The sequence below is a fragment of the Triplophysa dalaica genome, chromosome 10 (assembly GCF_015846415.1).
Source record: "Triplophysa dalaica isolate WHDGS20190420 chromosome 10, ASM1584641v1, whole genome shotgun sequence".
Lineage (NCBI taxonomy): Eukaryota > Metazoa > Chordata > Actinopteri > Cypriniformes > Nemacheilidae > Triplophysa > Triplophysa dalaica.
Window position 1 is genome coordinate 16,453,253 of NC_079551.1, and position 20,828 is coordinate 16,474,080.

Here is a 20,828-nt window from a genome sequence, read left to right on the forward strand (position 1 = left end):
TTCAATGGTATTTGTAGTAAAAACCAGCATGGTCTCACATTTTTTAACCAAAACTAGGGTAATACCTCTTTACAAGTTGTGAGGTGTAATCCTTTATCGGTTTCGCAAATATGTATCTTGTTATGAAAACCTGTCCCAAAATAGGAAGTAGGAAATCACTTCCGTCAATCAAATCCGGTTTTCCTCAAAAGACAAAACAAACAACCAAAAATATATCTAAAAATGACCATTAGACCTCTTTGGGACAAAATAACTCCAGGCAAATATATGTAACTTCCATCTTAATCCATAAAAGTTATTATTACACATCCTTAGTAACCTTAACTCATATACTGCACCGTACCTTTAATAACCGCATTAACTCATCTATTGCACTGCAACTTTAATAGCAATGTCTATAATTAATGCACACTTAAGTCACTTGAACTATTGTATAGTCTAATATCTGTTCATAACCACCTGTACATTAATGCCCACAGTATATAGCCTTCTGTTTATACTGTTCATAGTACATACCGACTGTCATATTTTCATAGAACATTCCTTCTGTAAAGTATTTTTTTCATAGTACATGCCCACTGTATAGTATTTTCCTAATATTGTATTCTGTATTTATTCACACTAAATATCCTGCACTTGCTAATTGCACTTCTGGTTAGACCTAAACTACATTTCGTTACACTCTACTTGTATATGTGTAATGACAATAAAGTTGAATCTAATCTAATCTAATCTAGATATGACAAAATATTATATAAAACAAAACACATTTTTGGAAGATGTCCACAGTTTAACCACAAATATCAAGGTAACTATAAGTGACATACGTGTTTTTTCGTAGCTACATGAACAGACAATTCTCTGAAGACAAAGCTTTTGTTTGTGCGCTTTTGTTCTTTTTTCACATTTATAATCGATGGTCTTATTTTTTAATTAGATACAGGATATGCACGAAGCATGTTGGACTTGACAGGATCGGTCACCGGTGTCGAGTGTGCTGATACATCAAGGATACCACCTTTACCCTGACAATACCGCAAACACAAGAGGCCAATTAACACCTGCGCAACGCCGCGCATGGCGAGGAATGGGAAAGCGCGGGAAGCGCGCGGATGTAGTTCTCCTCAGGGTAATTGCGGCGAGACCTCGGGCGAAATACGGCTGAGGCGATGGATTTTGTTCTCTTTTCTCCCTCTGCTTACACCCCCCCCCCCCCCCAATTTTGATCGGAATGAAGTCACATGATTTAAATATTAAACGAACATCAGCGGGAGAGTGAGGGAATTATACATGTAAAGGTAAGGATTTCTGTCAGGGGAAGCATCTGGTCTCAATTGACATTCTCCGGGCCGATGGTTTATACATATTCATATATAAAAACAATCATTAAATGAAATGAGGCGCTGGGACTGAGACTTCCGTATACACTTTGATTTTTGTTGTAAGCTTAACGAATACAAAGAAGAATGAGCTTTTGAAAGTGTTGATGTCTCATCTAACCAGTGTGATACACTTCATGGGCAACAATGTGGGTGAAATGCACAAAACCTGTCTAGATCATGTCCAGTCACGATAATAGTTCATTGAAATCTGTAAAAACCGGTCTCACATTCTTTAACCAAAACTAGGGTAACACCTCTTTACCAGTTGTAAGCTGGTCCAGAAGCACTTCCGGTTTTATTTTTATTTCAGTTCAAAATCTTACATATAATTAAAGATATTTGTTGGTTGTATTATAAATGTTCTTTCACTTTTGTGTAAAAAACGGAAACAGGAAGTTGTTTTTGACAAGCTTTGCCTACGTCTTACAAAGTGCTTTATATGGTAGTAAATCCCCCCCTAATTTTTTACTATAATAAAACAATGGTTCATGTTTTCATGAGGGTCAAAGAAAAACAGGAAGGAAAAAAATGACATTATTTTTTATATTGATATTTTTTTAATATTGTTTAGGGACCTTTAAGATTTGTTACACTAAAACTTTATAGTGCAATCCCCTCCCGCATACAGACAAACTTTCTACGGTAATGAACGTCTTGTTATGGGATGGTAGGAAACACCTCCGCAAAATGTACATACACAATACGGTGTGATCATTGTGCCTTATTGCTATTCAAAATGCCCAAAACTTTATGCAAAATATAATTCCTTTTGATTTTGCAATGAACCACGATTGACGTGTCTTTTGAGATTAACACCTAAATGCATTGTTTTACCCATGTCTTCATTTAAACTGTTTTAAATTGTGGTCGTTTGATATCAGACACTCTTTCACGTTCTGCCAGGTTCACATCATAGTGCTGCACGGCGACGACAGAAATCTGAGAAAACGAACTGACGGACCGGGACAGGTGAGACATTGTTCAGTTCGGTTGTCTTCTCTATTCTGAAATCTGACGTGGTGCGAGTTGACGTGGAGGAGCCATTGTGTCCCATAAAAAGACATCTCAAGACCCTCTGCTCTTTGGATAGAATGTAAATAAGATCCTGGGGAATGTATTGGGAGAGGGGTATTGTGGGGTGAACGCCGGCAGCCGGGGTCGCCATCCATCACAGGGACTTGGGCCCGGCGTGGTGTACGCGCACGGCGCAGGGAACAGAAACCTGAGCCACTACAAGACAAACACATGCTCCCTCCAAAATAACAATGGGCTCCTGTGACACACGCTGCCTGCTGTCAGAGCCTTATAGCGGGCTCACGACACCTGACATTGTTATATTGAGCGTTTAGTGTTACCAGACCCGTGGATAGAATAGACCGGCCTGCTTTTAAGAAGGAACAAATGCCAAAGATAATCGCAAGTGACAACTTTAGGAGACGATCCTGTGGTCTTTTAAGGCATGAGTATGTGATATGGAACAACGTAGATGAATGACATGCTGTATATACGGACAGTAAGCGTGGTCTATATATGTCAGATTAGGTGACAAGCCAATGAATATTTTAAACGTCATTACAATTTGCCTTTTGTCTCAGCGTATGTGACAAAATGTAACACAAATACTGATATGTTAACTAATTGAATCTGTGACACAATGGAAAGTGTGCACTGTATAATGTTGCAAGTTTAAATATAGGACACAAATCTAATGTTTCTGGTTGATGGACGATTAACAGCCATTTGCATTTGATGCTTATTCGTACATTTAATAAAGGGCAGTTCAACCAAAAATTTAAATTCTTTCATATTTTTTTTGTACAAGTTGTTGTAAACTTGTATACATTTTGTTGTTCTGCTACACACAAAAAATATTTGGAAGAATGCTTATAACAGTGCCGGGACACTATTGACTACTATAATAGGCAAAATATCTACTATGTTAACTTTTTTTGAACATAGCACCGGTGCTACAGATGTTCAACGTTTTGTAGCACAATACAAGTATAGTTCTGTTATCATCTTTAAAAAGCACAAGTGCAGGTCATTACATAAATAGACAGGTAACAGGTCAAAATTATAGTACATTAACGTTAAACAAATGGGGAAATTTGGGCCATATCATTTTTAGTTTTCTCAAATTCATTTTTTCCTTCTTAAGTTTAAATAATTCTGTATTTTCAATGCTTTACTATACAATAGTAAATACATTTGTCCATAAAAATACTGTATACTATAGCTTTACTTCATTAGACTGCAGTGCACTGTAGTATATTTTGAACCTTACTATAGTATAGTATATTAAAGTATACTATAGTGTTTACTACAGTTTGTACGTTTACTACAAGTTTATTATTTTATCATCTGGTTCAAACTTTAATTTTTGCGGGCCGTCTCGAAGACGCTTGAGTTACAGTGTTTGACAGTAGCTTTTTTCAAACAGTGAAATGCTCATAAAATAAACTTATAACAAATTTGTGGATAAAGTTCATGTGTTCATGTCCTCCAGGCAAATCCATGAGTTTCACTCTAAGAAAAGTTCAAGCGACGAAACCTCCCCTTTCAGCTACATTCTACCTCACTGTCGTTATTGAAAAATGCAATTAAAATGGGTGTGAACGCTGCGAGAAGAAGAGACGTTAAAAACCGACGAAGGTTCCGGCATGGGTAACGAGTGCTCCAATCACAAGGCACTGCCATGCATAATTAGGAGAAATGTCTTCTCATTGGTCAAGAAAACACAGTCTCATGAAAAATAATGAGACACGTCAACGTATTTACTATAGTCTAGATGAGGATTTTAAACCCGGTGGGCAAAAATAGTGTTTAGGTTTCGTGGCGCTTTAAAGTGTGCAACTCATTCACTCATAGACACGCAGAACAGGCAGATAACAGATTTAAATAACATTGTAGAACTCCGCTTTCGTGATGTCCTTCCATGTTTTCCCATATCTCACAGATCAGACACGAATAAGCATGACGACAAACACACAAAAAAAACCGGCTATGTCTAATCCACCTGCCAAACTGTATCGCACACGTGCTAGACTATTACATTTATTTTTAGTGCAGACCAATTTTTTCGTAGCACTGTACAGCCCTGACTATGGTAGTGATTTGTGTTCCAGAACTGCTTAGTTTCCTTTCTTCTTTTTTGATATAGCCTACTGTACATTATAAAAAAGGGATGTATGTAGGTTTAAAACAAGAGTGAAAAAATGGTGACAGAATTTTTGGGTAATCTATCCATCTAACTCATTCATAAAAATCAGCAGCGATCATGTGTGTTGGCAGCCATAGGGATGACGTACATTATAATACATGATTAATTTTTCCTGCTGATGAATTTTAGCGTAAAATAATAGACTTGTCCTGCACGTTTGCACTATAGTCCGTGCCTAAAAGTGTGCGTTTTGTTGAGAAACGTGTTTTTTTAAGTGACAGTTTGTTAAGAAGATGATGAATCAGTCAAAAAAAAAAGATTGATCTACATTAAATATAAGCTGAGAAAGAGGCAGAATTGTACAGAGATTTAGGGATCTTTTGACTTTACAAATGCAGTTTAAGTTGAGCCCAATCCAGCATTTGTCAAATTGATTTGAGTTAGGAACTTGTGCATGACCGCACTCAGTCAGACCGATGTGAAAATTGGTGGAGCTGCTCCACTCCAGTTTCTTTGACAAGCTGTTACGACAACTGTTGTTTCAGACAACAACAAACTCTTTTCCTCACCTACCCTTGTATACTGTACATGATCACTATAGCTAGACTGTATGGATGTCTCCAAAGTCATTTTCCTGTTCATCCACCCCCATAATTTTTCTTTGTGTGTGTGTTTTGGGGGATGTGGGGGGAAGGTGCTTTAAGGTCTTCTGCGCTAAGCTGCTGAAGTCCTCACAGCTGCACCGTGAGACCGTAGATTTACAGGTGCCAGTGACCCTTTCATCAGAGGAAGTCTACTTCGCCGGCTGTTCCCCTCTGTACTCTTCTCTCTCTCTCTCTTTTTTGGCTGTGTTGTTCCATGGGGGAATCTTTGATGAATCCTCAGTTAGGGATGCCACTAACCGCTCACCCGCTAACATATTTCTTAAAGTTCTCTGAACTTTGTGAAGCGAGTGAAAGTGCTTCCCGTTTCCATCATCGGCTGTCTTAATGTAAGAGATCCTGAAGTTCCAATTAACCTTCAAAGCTTTGAAACACTTTCAGCAAGTATTATAAACAACAACATTCTTTTCAGAAAAGTGAGAAGTTGCGAACATGTTCTCACTCTGGGGAAATAGCTATTTGCCTAATAGATGTCATGTTACTGATGTTCAGTTTTATGCCCTGTACAACGTAGAGAATGAATCCACAAAACAGACTTTTCTTATTTCTAATTCAAAAATATTTTTCCAAGCAAATGATTCACTGTTCAGTTTATTAGCATCAGCAGGGCCTTAATAATAAATAATTGAATATTTTATTTTAGTTAAAAGTTTCACTTTGTAAATATTATGAATAAAAAAGCATCTACGTATATTAACGATTGTTTTTTCCTAGAGACTCTTCTTAGGAGTAATATATATTAAGAAGATGAACTCCACTCGGTGGAATGGATGTCTACACATTTATATATTCTCATCTCAATGGCAAAGTAATTAATCTGGGATTGTGCCTCGGTCTCAAAGACATGTAGAAGAACGTTTAGTTCGTATCGATTGACCCCTTGAGGACGAAGCAGAGTTGATTGGCACTCTATGCCATTGAAAAGCATGTTCTGAACATCAAGCACCCATATGGCGAAATAGGTTCCTCTTCATCTCCTCAATGGGATCAAGGTCCACTGACCCAAAGCCTATTTAGGAAAATTAATCTGTTGAATATCAAAGCGCTATTAATGCAATGGGCTTTGGTTTAAATGGGCCCACATTTATTGATTAGAGGTCAAATCCTCGCCCTACATTAAATGTCAAGTGCTGGGACCCTTGGATTATTCTCTTTTTTTCTCATGAACAATAATGGATCTTGTGTACATCTAAATAGATTTATAACCACAAGCGATGTGATACAATAATGAGGTACCGATCATAATTCATCACATCTTTGGTAATCGATAAGAATTGATATAACCTATTTTATTATTTTTTTAACATTACGCAGTACTAGCGGTTGTATTCGGAAGACAAGATTGTCAGACACAAATGATTCTTGCACTGTAAAAAAAACTATTTAAAAACTTTGTTTCGAAAGCTGCCTTAAATTAAAGGACGAAGTAGAAAATTTAAATCATATTTTTGTTAAAAATCACAAATTATATTACGATTTTTGAAGTCAGTTTTATATAATTTATAATGTAAGTGACTTGTAAAGCCAAATTAGCTCATAATAAAAAAAAATGTAAGCAGTTTAAAAATGTAACCACACAGTATCTTTTTATTAAAATTTTATGTTGAAATAAGTATTTTTACAGTGTACGTACCTGCCAAATGTGATTAATCACAAGTTTTCCCATTTTGTGTTACCTATGATTTGCAAGCTTAAATAACTTAAGCCAGTGGTTCTCAAATTGGTGGCCGGGGCCCCCTGGGGGGACCCATGAGGGATCCAGGAGGGCCACAGATTTTTTGCAATTTTATGAAATATAGAAATGTATCATACATTTCATGCAATCAATCGTCAGAAAAATAAGACCACCAACCAAAAGAATTGATGTTCCAGCATTGTATAACTGAATATGTTTTTGATTGTCGTTAAATGATTGTCGTTTGATGAAAATTGTTTTAAAATGAAAAGTTTAAGATTATAAGTCTTTATTCGGGGGCCACAAAGCGATGCACCCTACACAAAGGGGGCCTTACGACGAAAAAGTTTGAACTGTACAGTGCTCACCAACACATATAAAGGTGTACTCTCCTGATTTAAAATCACTTTGGATAAAAGTATCTGCTGCTAAATGAGTAAACAGGGGCTGTCAAACAATTAATCGTGTTTAATCGCATCCAGAATTAAAGTTTGTGTTTACATAATATATGTTTATATACTTTGCATACACATTATATATTTATAAACACATACATGTATATACTTAGGAAATATTTACACATTTATTTATATTTAAATAACATTTATCTAGTTTAAAAAAAACCACTCCATCCAGGGTGTATCCTGCCTTGATGCCCGATGACTCCTGAGATAGGCGCAGGCTCCCCGTGACCCGAGGTAGTTCGGATAAGCGGTAGAAAATGGATGGATGGATAGTTTAAAAAACCTCAATTACATTTTATATTTTTCTTAAATATAAAATATGCTCAGTACAAAGACATACAGTATATTGTGTAAACTAAGTTTTTTATTCTGGAAGCGATTAATCGTGATTTATCGTTCGACAACCCTAAAGCTACAATGTTGATATAACGTATTAAGGGCAATGATACTTGTACCAAAGTGAAATGTTATCCCACATCATCATTAGAATCAATTACACTGAGAATTAAATCCAATAATGGAAAAGCCGACATTACAAGTAACATTCAGTGATTCAGTGCGTTAACTCTAGTGATGGTAACAAGGGACAGAAAGGCAAGCTTTGACTTCCCTATTAAGAAAAAGACACATATTTAATGAGTGGGAAAGCCCACTCAGGCAGTGGAAATTCAATGCTGGCCATTACCTCAGCGATGAGCCGAACCTAATGGAGCAAAGCTCATGATACGGTCATCTGAATAAAGAGGTGGAACTAACATAAGCTTTTTTCTTTATCTGATGTGTTCATAATGGTTACATCAAACACCTATTACCTCCATTAGCTTCTTAAATTGACTAATAGGTTCATGCCCACTATGCAGCAAATATGCGATTTAATGCAGGCAATTTGCAATAGGGCACCAAAAACAATCTGTGGCCCTCAGGGAAAAACGGTACAAACCACAACAACAAAAATTGTCATAAAAACATTGAGCGCATTTTACGTTTATGTATTTCTTTGTTTACTTTATTTATGTGCAAGCTTTCGTTTAGCCCATCCTTCAATTATATAACAGTGTCTTGAAAACCTTAGAATTTTTTTAACAACAAGAACAAAATGCTCATAAACATTTTTTTATCTGTCAGACAAGATTGCACAGCCTTTCTCTTTGAATTCACAACAGTCCTCTAAAGCCTTTTCCTGGCAAACAGCGCGCTACGCAACACCTTTCCTTTCCATCGTAACATTGCACAATGCAGGGATGGGACAGCACGGGACCCTCAGGATGGGACGTAACCATTCTCAACACTTCCTCCGGCTTCGGAGCGCAGAAGTCATTTTGCTTGTTTTAAAGAGCGGGATGACGGGGAGGGGTGAGACTGAAAACAAACGGACTTGCTAGGACGCTTTGATGTTCATTTCCTGCCAATTATTTACGTCTGTTTCTCACGAATCTTTTTTTTCGTCCTCTTGCGCTTGATAGCTGCTCTTTTCACCCTCAAACACAATATGTTTTCTCTTTAAAGGTTTTTGTCAGGAAGCTATAAAAACACCTCGGTGGCTTGTGTTATTTACTTAAAATATGACGCTGCTACCTGCGGTACAGTATATTTGGTTTGAAATGTTAGGCACTGTTAAACAATGCGTATATGAGACATTATTGCATAAAATAGAATTATGTGTATGTGTTTTTCAACTCATAATTATGCAACATACATGGCTAATAAAACAATAATCTACAGTGTTAATTAAATCACCAACCAAAGCAATTTAACCTAAACGGCAAGGGATTTTTTAACAAGCTGTCAGACGTCCAAACTATAATGTCAACATAATACGTTTGCCATATTCAGTCAAACATACCCTCGCATTAGCATCAAACATACATTGCTTATTCAGAAAAGGATGCAAGCCGATGTTGTGTGTTTTTGCTGAACTTGTCTGAACGCTCATCGAGTGGGGGTATAAAACGAATGATAAAGGGGCAGGGCAATGGGTAGCAGGACCTCCAGAGAGGGGCCATTAATCTGAGGCCTCTACTCGCACCCATAGCCTGACTGCAGACCCGTTCCCTTGACCCGCGCAGTGCAGCGTTCTGCTGAAAAGGCAGGTGGTTAAAATGGCCATTTTAACGAAAAGCAGGAATGATTCTGGCCTGTGTTGCCGGAGCAAAGCAAAAGGGTGCCATTTAAGACCCCCACTGCAGAGGGTCATTTCTTAACTTTCTTTCATTCTCTGGCCAAAGCTAAACTTAGATGTGTGTTTTCTGGCTGTAGCTAACAGGAGCAAATGTGCATCTACAGCATTATGACTTCTTTTCGAATTCTGTTAGTTTGTATCTTTTGTGTTATATAGCACAACTGGCTGAACAGTGAGGTCATGGGGACACACAATCCACATAAATGTCCACTTTGATTGCACTGTAAGTCACTTAGAATAAAATAATACATTTTCATATGGTGCAGTACATCGTATTTATTCCTATATGAAGAAGAAGAGTAGTTATTTAAGCAAAACAAAAACTAAAAGTAAAGAGACATACAAGCTAAACACTTAGCTTGTATATAAAGTGCCCTTTTAATGTGTTATGTAAGGTTAGAAAACAAAAATTATATTAGACTATTGGCTTTTCATTACATTAGAAACAGAAATAAACAATGCTCTTTTACTGTATAGAATGTGTCTAATGTGTATAAAACACAAGATGCTAATGAAAAAATATTGGTTCAAAACTCAATTTTCTTATTTGTTTAATGTAAAATGAAAGTGTTTTTTTTCATATTAAAACTATATGTAATTTTTATTTTTTGTAATTTTTTATTCAAACTTGATAAATATTTTAATTTGACTTCATTAAAGTGTGTTTTATTCATATTAATACTATTTGTTTACTTTTCTAATTATTGTATTTATTTTAATTAAACTCAATTAATTGTTTTATGTTTATTTACATTTAAGTGCGTATTTCATTCATATTTCAACTACAAATTAAATACTGATTTCAAAAACTCACTATTCTATTCACTGAATGCAAAAACAATTAGCATTAAAGTTACAAAACCCTCAAATTCAATCACCAGTCATCAATCAACATATTAAACCCTCATTCAATCACTTCTTTCCGCTCTTATTAGCGTGTTATGCCTATTCCTGCAGATGATCTGAACTGTTTTGGGGGGATGGGGTCTGGGACTCAAGTCCTTGGTGTACAGATGAAAGGCCTGTGGGGGCACCGGGCCACATCAGCGGAGACGGAGGTTGGCCATCGCGTGTTTGGAGGCAGCAGTTGGGAGTTTGATGACAGAACGGTCTTTGGGAATTTAAGAGTAGCTTGGAGTTCGCTTTTCCCTTTGGATGACAGCTCCAGGAAGGAAGGGTTTTCTTTTCAAAGGCCCTAGCTTTATTTATATTACACATTTTCATCGAAGGGGTCTTTCAAAGGGAACGTTTTTTTTTTACTTTTCCCTGCGTTTGTGTTTTATCACCAACTGCGTGTTTGTTTCCGGCCGTTCTTTCTATAAAACTGTATGCCAAGAAACCCTAACCCCGAAATTTCAAGTAATGCATTATGTAACATGCGTTTTTATTTTATCATCGAAATTATTAAAAATTCCAATCAATTTTGCTGCAATAAATCGTCCCATAATGCATTGCTTTAAATGCGCGCTCTCTTTCACACATACACACTCGGGCCACCAGTGAACACTGATTAACTCTAGAAACTCCCCGTCAGTGATCTCCAAACAGCCCATTCGTCATTAGTCATTATTAGTCCAAGACGCCAAAAGACAAATTAGCTGTCTATCAGAGGGAGCCACATCATTTAAGACCGTATCACTGTTGACAAACAGTAGTGTCAAGTGACCACTGGCCCCTGTGAGGGACTCGCACTCCCCCTGGACCAAACCACTCAAGAGGGAGAGAAAAATCAAAGAGAGAGGGCGTTCACCTGTTACCCTACCTGTCAGTTAAATAAAGTGTCGAAAGATGTTAAGTCTGGGCCTTGATATGTTACTGTGCTCCTAATAACAGATGGCATTTCTTTGTTGTCCAGCTAAGATTGATGAGCAGGAGCGTGTGATTAAACCATACAGCTGGAGAGGAAGTGAGGTCAGAGTAGATGAAAAACAATGACGACCACTTGAAATGCAGAAAGGCTCCAAAAGCTATAATTGAGTAAATAAGAAAATCGATAATTCAAAAGTCAGGCCACAAAACTGCATTTTGCACTATTTTTATTTGAACAATATATAGTGCAACATAATGAAACAATAAGATCCCGTGTCACCATATAGATGGTTCAGTGGCAACAACATAAACAAACGTTACGTGACCCGAACTTAACTTCATGTAGACCTCCGCAAAGAATCAATAACTGTTGAGCAGTTTTAATGTAATTTAATACAATATGAATATAAATTAATGTTAAATAAATTGTTACATTAAAACCAAACACCAGAAGTTAACTGTGGGCCAGGTGTGTGCGTCCGATGAAACTGTCTATACAGCCAAAAATGATGCGATCCTCAATAATTGGATGAATTTGTATGAAATCGTACAATGTGAATCGTACAAAAAATATACGATTGGTAGAAAAATGCAACCGAAGCCACATCCCTAAACATCACCATCACTGGTGTAAAATCAAATCGCACTGAAATGTATATGAATTAGCCATCTTGTTGCGAATTGCAATCTTTACCAATTGCTGTTATAGTGTGTTGGGCGATTTTCAAAAAAAAAATATGTTTGAGAAAACGTTACCACGTTAAAAAACATTTTATTTACTTACTAAAGAAAGCTAATTTGTACTTGTATTTAGCTCGTGGTGAGTGTTAATTTTGGACGCAGGATGCAATTGTAAACAAATGAATTTTTTTTCTTCAAATTGGATCACTATAAATGAATCTTTGTCCAGTAGTCATCACTGCGTAGGGAACAGATTTAGTTTCTTTCAGCCATCTCAAAACAGCTTCATTTAAGCAAGTTCTCTTCACGAAAGGAAAAGTTTGCCTCATATCCCGTGCCAATGAAAACATAAACTTGCCTGAGGGAGAGAAGGATAACCATCAAACAGAAGACATCCCTCTAAAAGTCTTATCCTCCTGCCGTCATTTAATTAATTAGGAAAAGGTGTCATTTGTACAAGACTCTTGAGAAATCAAGGACAAGAAAAGTCTTTTTTCCCCCTTGTCGTCATGTTGTTGTTCCTGTCATTGCTTCATTAATTTTCTCGGGGTAAATCACGTCAAGAGCGCGCATGTGTAAGCTGTCAGGGTGTAGATGTATCTATTCGTCACCTCAGGGAGCGTGTGTTTGTGTGTCTGGGGCCCGTGGGTAATCTCGACAGGGGCACGGACAGGGGGGAGGTCTGGCACGCCTTGTAAACAAGATGCTAATGTCTGATAAGAAAAGCCGATGCCTAATGACGAATGGCTAATAATGCCAGGAGACTGCAGGGACCGAGAAAGTGTATTGATTATCCTTATTACCCAAAGCATTCGTCTCGGGAGATGAACGGGACGGGGAGAGGGAGGGGGAAATTAGCCTGCCCCTTCCCCGTTGACGGACTGATTGCTCAAGGGGCCCTGAAAAGGACAAATGTGTTCACACAACACTACATAAACCTCAACCTTTAACTTGCAGGAATAGGAAAACAAGTAGATTGAGTTAATCTAGTCAAAATATACGTGTCATCAAACCTTTTAAGGCTGTTTTAGTACACCTGTAGAGATCAATGCTGTCAGAAATCAAAACGTGAACGGCCGGTCTGTCTCACCACATCTAAGATGTGTAGTTTACAACAGCCCGGCTTTCTCCGGGCACGAGTGAGACATGACTCATAAACTCGGGTTGGAAAATACTAGAAGTTAATAGTGACCACCCTGGAAACTGTTGGATTTATACATTCAATAAATTTGGAGTTACTTTTCAATTTCAAAGTAAAATCAAATCTACATGCCGTCCTGGATCGACTTTGATTTTTAAGACTGTTTTGCTATCGCTTGGTTGCACGACTATATTGAAAACACACCAGCGCTAGTTTCATAGGAACTGCACAGGAGGGAAAAATGCCTCTTTTTATGGTTAATCCACAATTACTTTTTTTCGTCTGAAATGCTGACTTCTCCAGAGAAGACCGGAGAGGGCTGTCTAGGTCAAAGTGGGACTGCCCATCTAAGCAGCACGAAAAAAATGAGGTCACTCTTTTCTGCTGTTTCGCCAAAACCCGGTCGAGTCAAAGACATGAGGATCCCAAGATTTGAACCTGCTTCTGTTTTCAGGGACACGTTTTGTGGCATGAACAAAAGGATACAGAAGAAGAAAAGTTATTTTCAAAATAAAGCTGTTAGTTTCTCTTCATGAACTGTATGTCTCGTATGCTTTAGTATCATTTAACTGAGCTATGAAGGCTATGATATTTAGATGAATGTGAATCCTTAAGATGTGACCTCATTACTATTTAACCGATATCATCATTTTTCAAAACTATCAGATAAAATGGAGAACCTTTCATAAATGAGTATCTGTATTATTTTGTATATTTAACGTTTTATTTTGTATTCTTCCGTATAGACCGTTTTGTCGAATGCGCGTGCGCCTGACCCCAGTTGACTTCCGGTTTGTGTTTGGCTAGTGTCTAATAATACTATTTATATTTTATTTTAATTATGTTAATATTAATTTGTATTAGTACTTTACTGTACAATAATTGTATTAAATATACATTTTGTTGAGTTTTGTTGTATGTTCATTTCATTAAAAAAATATTTCTTGAATGGGACCTGTAGCTATGTCGCATTTAAACAAACCGTATGGTGCATTGACATTCCAAATATTGGAGAGACAAGTTTAGCAAAGTATCGGTTTCTTTTGATTGTTATCAGAAATAATCTACAGGCACTCTTTTGTTTGTGAATGTGTACTAGAAGTTAAATTGTGGTTACAAAAGTGCGCATTCGCAGTAACATTTGTTTATGTTGTTAAGACATAACTATATAACTATAGTGTCTTTATTTACCATTTTTAATGGGATCAAGTATACATTGCTCAAAATATACAGTATACTGTACTGCATTAAGTATAGTAAAATATTATGAAGATATGCACCGATACTAAATTTATTTTGTTATTGGTCGATACATTGATGCATCTCTAATATTGTTTGATACATTGTATATATTACGATATATATTTGAATATTTGTATTTTAACACACAAGATGCTAAATTGCATTTTCTATTCTAAATCTAAATATCCCATTAGACCTTTAAATATTTCATAGCATTCAATATATTTTTAATATGATCCTTTTTCGGCACAGACTACATGTGATTCACCGAAATACTACATTTCTATTAAAAGGATAATATTTTGAGTGTTTGTATATTTCATTAGTGTTCTCATCAATATGTTTAGGTCACACCAGCATGCGAGACATATCTTCCGCACAACAATTTCAGTTTATTACAGCCTCCTCTGGGATTTAGACTGTAATAATGGCACCTAATCAATAACCATATTTCTCTTACAGTAAACCCGCTAAAGTATTTATGAATTATTTGATACACCGCTCCAAATAAAACAAAAGCGTCCGAACTGCATCCTAGATGAAAGTAATGAAAAGCTTCATTGAAATCAATTGATATAATGCTCGCCAAAGAGGAGATGTACAAATGGCCCGAGTGAATCAATTGAACTACATTATCACACACTTAGCGGCTCTGTTGCTGTGTAGGCGAGGAGAATCTCTGCAAGCGGATGCTCAGGTGGAGAGACGCTCTCACAGATGTATTGCGATGCTGTGAGACAGATGTATTGTGATGTGTTGAAGGTCAGCCCTCATTGTGCGACGCTCTTGTAATAACTGAAGTGACAGACAGAGTGGGGAGCTCGCGTGTTTTAATCTCAGTGGCTCTCAAATCAATCCTCCTCTCGTTTGTAACAAAAATTACTATAATTGTGCCCTTTGAAAGCGATACTGAAATAAAACTAAGACACAGGATGTAACTATTAACATTTAACATTAAACTATAACAGTTTTTACCTGCATTGTATGGGAGACCGGAGCTAGTTGTCACGCGTTTAACTTCACTGTAGTCCTAAGGGTAGTTCCTTGTGTCAATTTCTAGCACATACATCTTGCCTGAAAAGACAACAATACATTTCAAGCATTATTGGGGGAAACCCGTTTGTGACAACATGCCCCTGCTGCATACTATGGGCTGTGTTGTCAAGAGTATGGGGAAAATTGACAATGTGTTATAATAAAAAAAACAATTCACAAAACAATTATTTGTCTTTTAACTCTTATTATGTGGACGGAGAAAAACACACATTTTTTTAATAGTCAGCCGCAATTTGGACAGAAGAAAAATAAATATGTGTCATTTACATGCTTTGTTATCTGTTGGTCAGTTTATTAAAGGGAGGCGGCATTATACTGTCAACCTTCCCAAAATGCTACTATATAGCACTAAAAGTGGTTATGGGAACCGCTTAAAGTGCTAAATAGAACCATATCTTGGTGCTTCAGTGGTTCTTCAGAGGTTCTTTAGCGGTTCTTTTGTATGACTGAGGTTCATAGCACCACTTCCGTTTAAAGAACCTGTTAGGGTCCCCTATGGTACTTCAGGACCTCCGTCATCCCAAAGAACTGCTGAAGAACCAAGATAGGGTTCTATATTGCACTTAAAGTGGTTCACCTATGATTTTGAGCCAGGAACCGGTGCTATAGTACATTGTTTTAGAGTGTATGTTCCGTAAGAAGCAGATAAATCTGTTCACAATCAAGGAATCATTTTTATTATTATTATATATTATATTATTATATTATTTATACATATAATATAATACATTACATTACATCTTTATTTATTATACAACATTTTATTATTATTATTAGAGGGTTCTTAAGCATTGGCTAAAACAATAACTAGTTATTTTATTTACACCTATTTAGATTATATTCCTCTCCAATAAATGTATATATTTATATATATATAAATGATCTATTCAACAAACATATTTAACTACTCAAAACAATTAAGTTTCGTTTATTTTTATGTCAGGCTCAACCCAGTTAGAACCTTCCACTAACTTACAACACAGACAACTGTTAATCATGCATTTAAATAGCTTTAAAAAGTCCACCTTTCTGAGAAGAGACTTTTCAGCGTCTGTTTGCAATCAGCATCGCAAGTTACTTAAATCATGTGATGTCATTTTGCGTTGAAAACGCTCAACACGTGGGAGGTATGGAGGCGGGAAACATGTCGAACAAGCGCCTTCCTCGCCGTGGTCTAGGAAATGTGGGAACAGGATGGGCAGCCGACCGCCCCATCAAAACACTGTGGTCAGCCACCACTTATGCTGCAGGCAGAAAATAAAAGAGGCCACGGGGAACGCTCGAGGTGGGAGCCCGGGTTTAAATAAAGCCGTTCGATATGTCGACGAAAGTAATCTGAGCGCCGGCATGTGACGCGCGAGGTGTTGTTGTTGAAATGATACCAAGTCTGACCCTAAAATTTGGCCAGTCGAAAGTAATCCCTTTCTTTTATTGAGGCGGGTTTAGGGGTTTTCTCTCCTATCGTCAGGCATTACAGCCCACTACCACCGTCCAGCTGTGATATTAACTGAAAACGATTCAGGCCGGACCACACCGGCTGCCCTCAGACTAGACTTTGTGATGCAGGGTAAAAAAGGGTGGTATTTTTAGGAGATCCCTGAGGAGGATGTCGGGTGAAAGATTTACTTCATCGTTCTAAAGCGCAGTTAAGTGCCACCTATGTAGAAAATGATTTTGATATATATCATTTGTATCCAATTATGGAAAGGGAGATTTTTTCGGTGACGCCATATTAATCACGACTCCCGTGCACTAACTCTTGTTCTTCACTATTTTATTACTGCCTTGATGATTCTCTGTTGTTGTTTACTTTTCTGTGGCGATCCTCAAAGTTCAAATTTTGTCGTGCAAGCATAGAGCAACAGATGTCTACAAACACCATGCTTCTTTCCTGCTTACCGTTGCTACGCAACACTTTCTGTCCTATCTGCTTCCTCTTTGGACTATGGCTCATTTCCGTACGACGGTGCAAAAATAGCCAAGCCCTCTACACCCCTCCATGTTGTTTCTTCCTCTCGGCACTCCACGACATCGATCAAGCATGTTCCTGGGCTTCCTATCTCTTCCTGTGGCTGGGCGAAAACGAAGAAACAAGAGGAATGATGTTTGTGACCTCGTTTGATTTGTACCTGCTGTTTTCTATTGACACAGTTCCTGAACTGATAGGGAGGAAATATTTGTATATTCTACATTCACCTGCTGAGGTGCTTTCGCAAAGGAACAATCTCAAGTAGTTCCAAATCTGCATAAATGTCTTTGTTCTGATGAACACAGAGAAAGATATTTGGAAGAATGCTTGTAACCAAACATTTCTTGGCCACCATTGACTACCATAGTATTAAAAATTGCTTTACAAATTTCTTTGTTCTGTTAAATGCAGAATATATTTTGAAGAATGAAGGAAAGCTAACAGTTCTGAGGCTCTTTTGACAACCATTGTCATAAATCACAGTCAATGATGGCCAAGAACTGTTCGATCACCAGCATTCTTCCAAATATCTTTCTCTGTGTTCATCAGAATAAAGAAATGTACACAGATTTGATAAAAGTAAAGATGACACAATTGTCATCAAAAGCTCTGTTTCTTTTGATAGTGTGTGTTTGAAATGTCCCTCGATGTTTTACTTGGATCACATGACCCCATGAATATACACACATATTTGCCTCAGCGGTCCTTACAATGAACACGTTCCTATGAACCTTCTTTGCTATTTTTCAAGCTTTATTTTTAAACATATTCCTGCCAAGTCAGTGCCGTTGTCCGTTCGCCCCGCTAAACGTGTTATTTCTCTGTTCTGATTAATGTAGCTCTCCACCACAAGATGATGTTTGAAACATAGTAATCGAGCCGTAATCCTCAAATCCCTGTGTGGTCAACACAACTGAATCTGGAGTTTCTCATCAGCCCCTACTTCTCTCTTGGATGGTTGGAAAAGAAGGGAGGCATGGAGCGGGGCCATGCCAGGTTCTGCAAACTGTGGCATGTGCACTTTTTCCCAAGCCACAGCTAGGCCAGTACAGATTCATTTCCACTCCTGTATTTTTGTAGAAGTTAATAAGCTACAGTGTTTCACGCCCCCGACCATTTTCGACATATGTACAAAGCCACGTAAAATATAAACTTTCTGTTTTACTGTAAGTGGTTGTTGAACTGTGTTACTGAAAGTTTTTGACTTGTGTGCTTATACAGATCGCTACCTTTATACATTTTTTATCACGAATGACTTATATGTTGGAAGTGAGTAAATTAAAAACCCCTTGTGTTCTCATTCTGGGAATATTTTTAAGTGTTTATAATTTTCACCTAATGGCTATTTTAGTCCATAAGCTACAACATTTTTATCCGGTTTGTAAAGGTGCAACAACCTTTACAAGTCTAAAGCCTGAGGAGCTTCTCTCTTCTTTTTTTTTACTCTCTCTTTTTCAGAGAATCTCCAGCGAACACGATTGTTTGGCACATTGGTTAGCTCCACAGATATTTCCTGAGGAAAGCAGACCGGTTTAAATTTGCTCTGTCCGAGGAGCAGCCCTCAGATCCAAACTTCTTTTCTCGTAAAACTTAACTCGAGCTGACAAGACTGAACTCATTCGCTTTGAAGAAAGAGAGCTAAAAATTAAATAGATTGTGGAAGGAAAATATTATGAAAGCTCAAAACTGTGAATTCTTTTGAAAGAGGATGTATTCATTTACAACAGGAATGTACTTCCATTTTAAATAAAAAATATAAATAAAACAACAGTTTATGAGAATATGAATGTAGTTCAATATATTTGAAATAATATGTTATATAATAAATTGAAAATTTGGCTTGATGTAAGTATTTTTAATGTCATCAACATAATTCAACTTTCTTTTTGTGCCATTTCTTAAATCGGATCTTTATAGCTCTTCAAAGGAATTGATCAGAACATCATCAGAAATTGATCATTAATTTATTTATAAATCATATTACGACCAAACGTATTGAGTTCGATGTTTGCATGTATTGTTTAACAGCATGAATTGCATACTGTTAATTTACATTATGAGTGTCATTCACACAAGTTTCCAAACTTATTATTATTATCATGAATTAGTGAATGCAGTATTTACGAAAACTTAATCGTCATATATTAAATTCAACTGTCAGCCCAAATATTAATTTTAACATTGCATTCAAACAGCTTGCACAATAAGGTCAAATATTCTCTAAACGCAGAGCATTGTTAAATGTACCAGGATGTCAGAAGAGAACCAGAGGAGAGCTTCTTCAAGAGGTGGAAACCAGACTGCGATGGCATCTTGGTCTCAGAGGATTCATCAATGACTCTCCAAGCTTCAGAGAACAAACATGCTGAGTTGTTTTATGTGGGAAGGGCTTGGTAAGCTGGAGGGGGCCTGTGGTCTGATTGTAAAACATAGAACATGTTAAAAGTATTGATACAGTCAGGTCAGGAAATCCCACGACCCACCTCCTCCTTACTTTCCGCTTTACTTTTCATTAACAGAAGACATTGGGTCTGGGTCTACTATTAAGAATGCCTCTTTACTAGAATCAAAACAGAAACATTTGGGTTTTTATAAAAAAAATAAGCGGGTAATCAAAAGTACTTGAATAATATTCTTTGAGTCAGAAACATACAAATGAATTTCCCTGAAATTTGACTTTCAGCTTTGCTCTGAACAGGATGCTGCCGTCCCCCATCAATCAAAGAGGTCTGACTGGAGACAATAGGGCTTTGATGAGAACCTGAAGGGAAGCACTGAGAGTTGTGCCCATGTAGTTCAGGAGTCTGCGAGAGTCAAGGTAAAGGGCCCTATTACTTCACAGCCTATTTCATGAATGTCAGTGAACATCATACTTTTTGAGGGATGATTCAATTTGTTCTCCTGTCTTCCCTCCACCAAATCTCTGTTTCCATTGTGGCCATGATTTGAGATTTACCTGCATGCACAAGAGTTACCTGGATCCTGCAAATAATTTCACCTGCGATTTTCTGTAAAACGCTTTCATGTACAGATCATTACGTGCAAATTAAACACAAGCCGTTATGATTGCTGTATTGTGTGACATGGTTCTTCTGAGGATGTTCGAGTGTGCAGTCAAAGACTTTTAGGGGGAGGATATCGGTGTGACCCTTGGGGGCAATGTACAGCTTGAACAGGCTGTACCTTTTCCTGTCTCGTCTTCGTCTAGCATTATCAGGGCATCAGTTGTGCCTGTGTTCATTTTTTTCTTGCTTCCAACTTAAGTGTTAAAGATACCAAAATTAGGCACAGACTGTATTTTTATCTTCCACCACATTTTACCTCCAGATGCACAGGCACCAAAACGAGGTTCATATGTCATTTGCTTTGATGGATAGGTTCCCATTGGTGTCCCGTGGGTTACCGAAA

The 20,828-nt window shown here is 37.4% G+C and overlaps 1 protein-coding gene across 1 annotated transcript in view; it reads left to right on the forward strand.

Moving 5' to 3' along the window:
• Positions 1-1,159: 1,159 nt before the first annotated feature.
• nr5a2 (nuclear receptor subfamily 5, group A, member 2) overlaps positions 1,160-20,828 on the forward strand; it is a 78,935-nt gene continuing 59,266 nt past the window's right edge. Inside the window, exons 1-3 of the mRNA XM_056757808.1 lie at positions 1,160-1,298; positions 2,286-2,351; positions 20,119-20,238. The gene's annotated coding sequence lies outside the window, so the exon portion shown is untranslated. The remainder of the gene's footprint in view (positions 1,299-2,285; positions 2,352-20,118; positions 20,239-20,828) is intronic.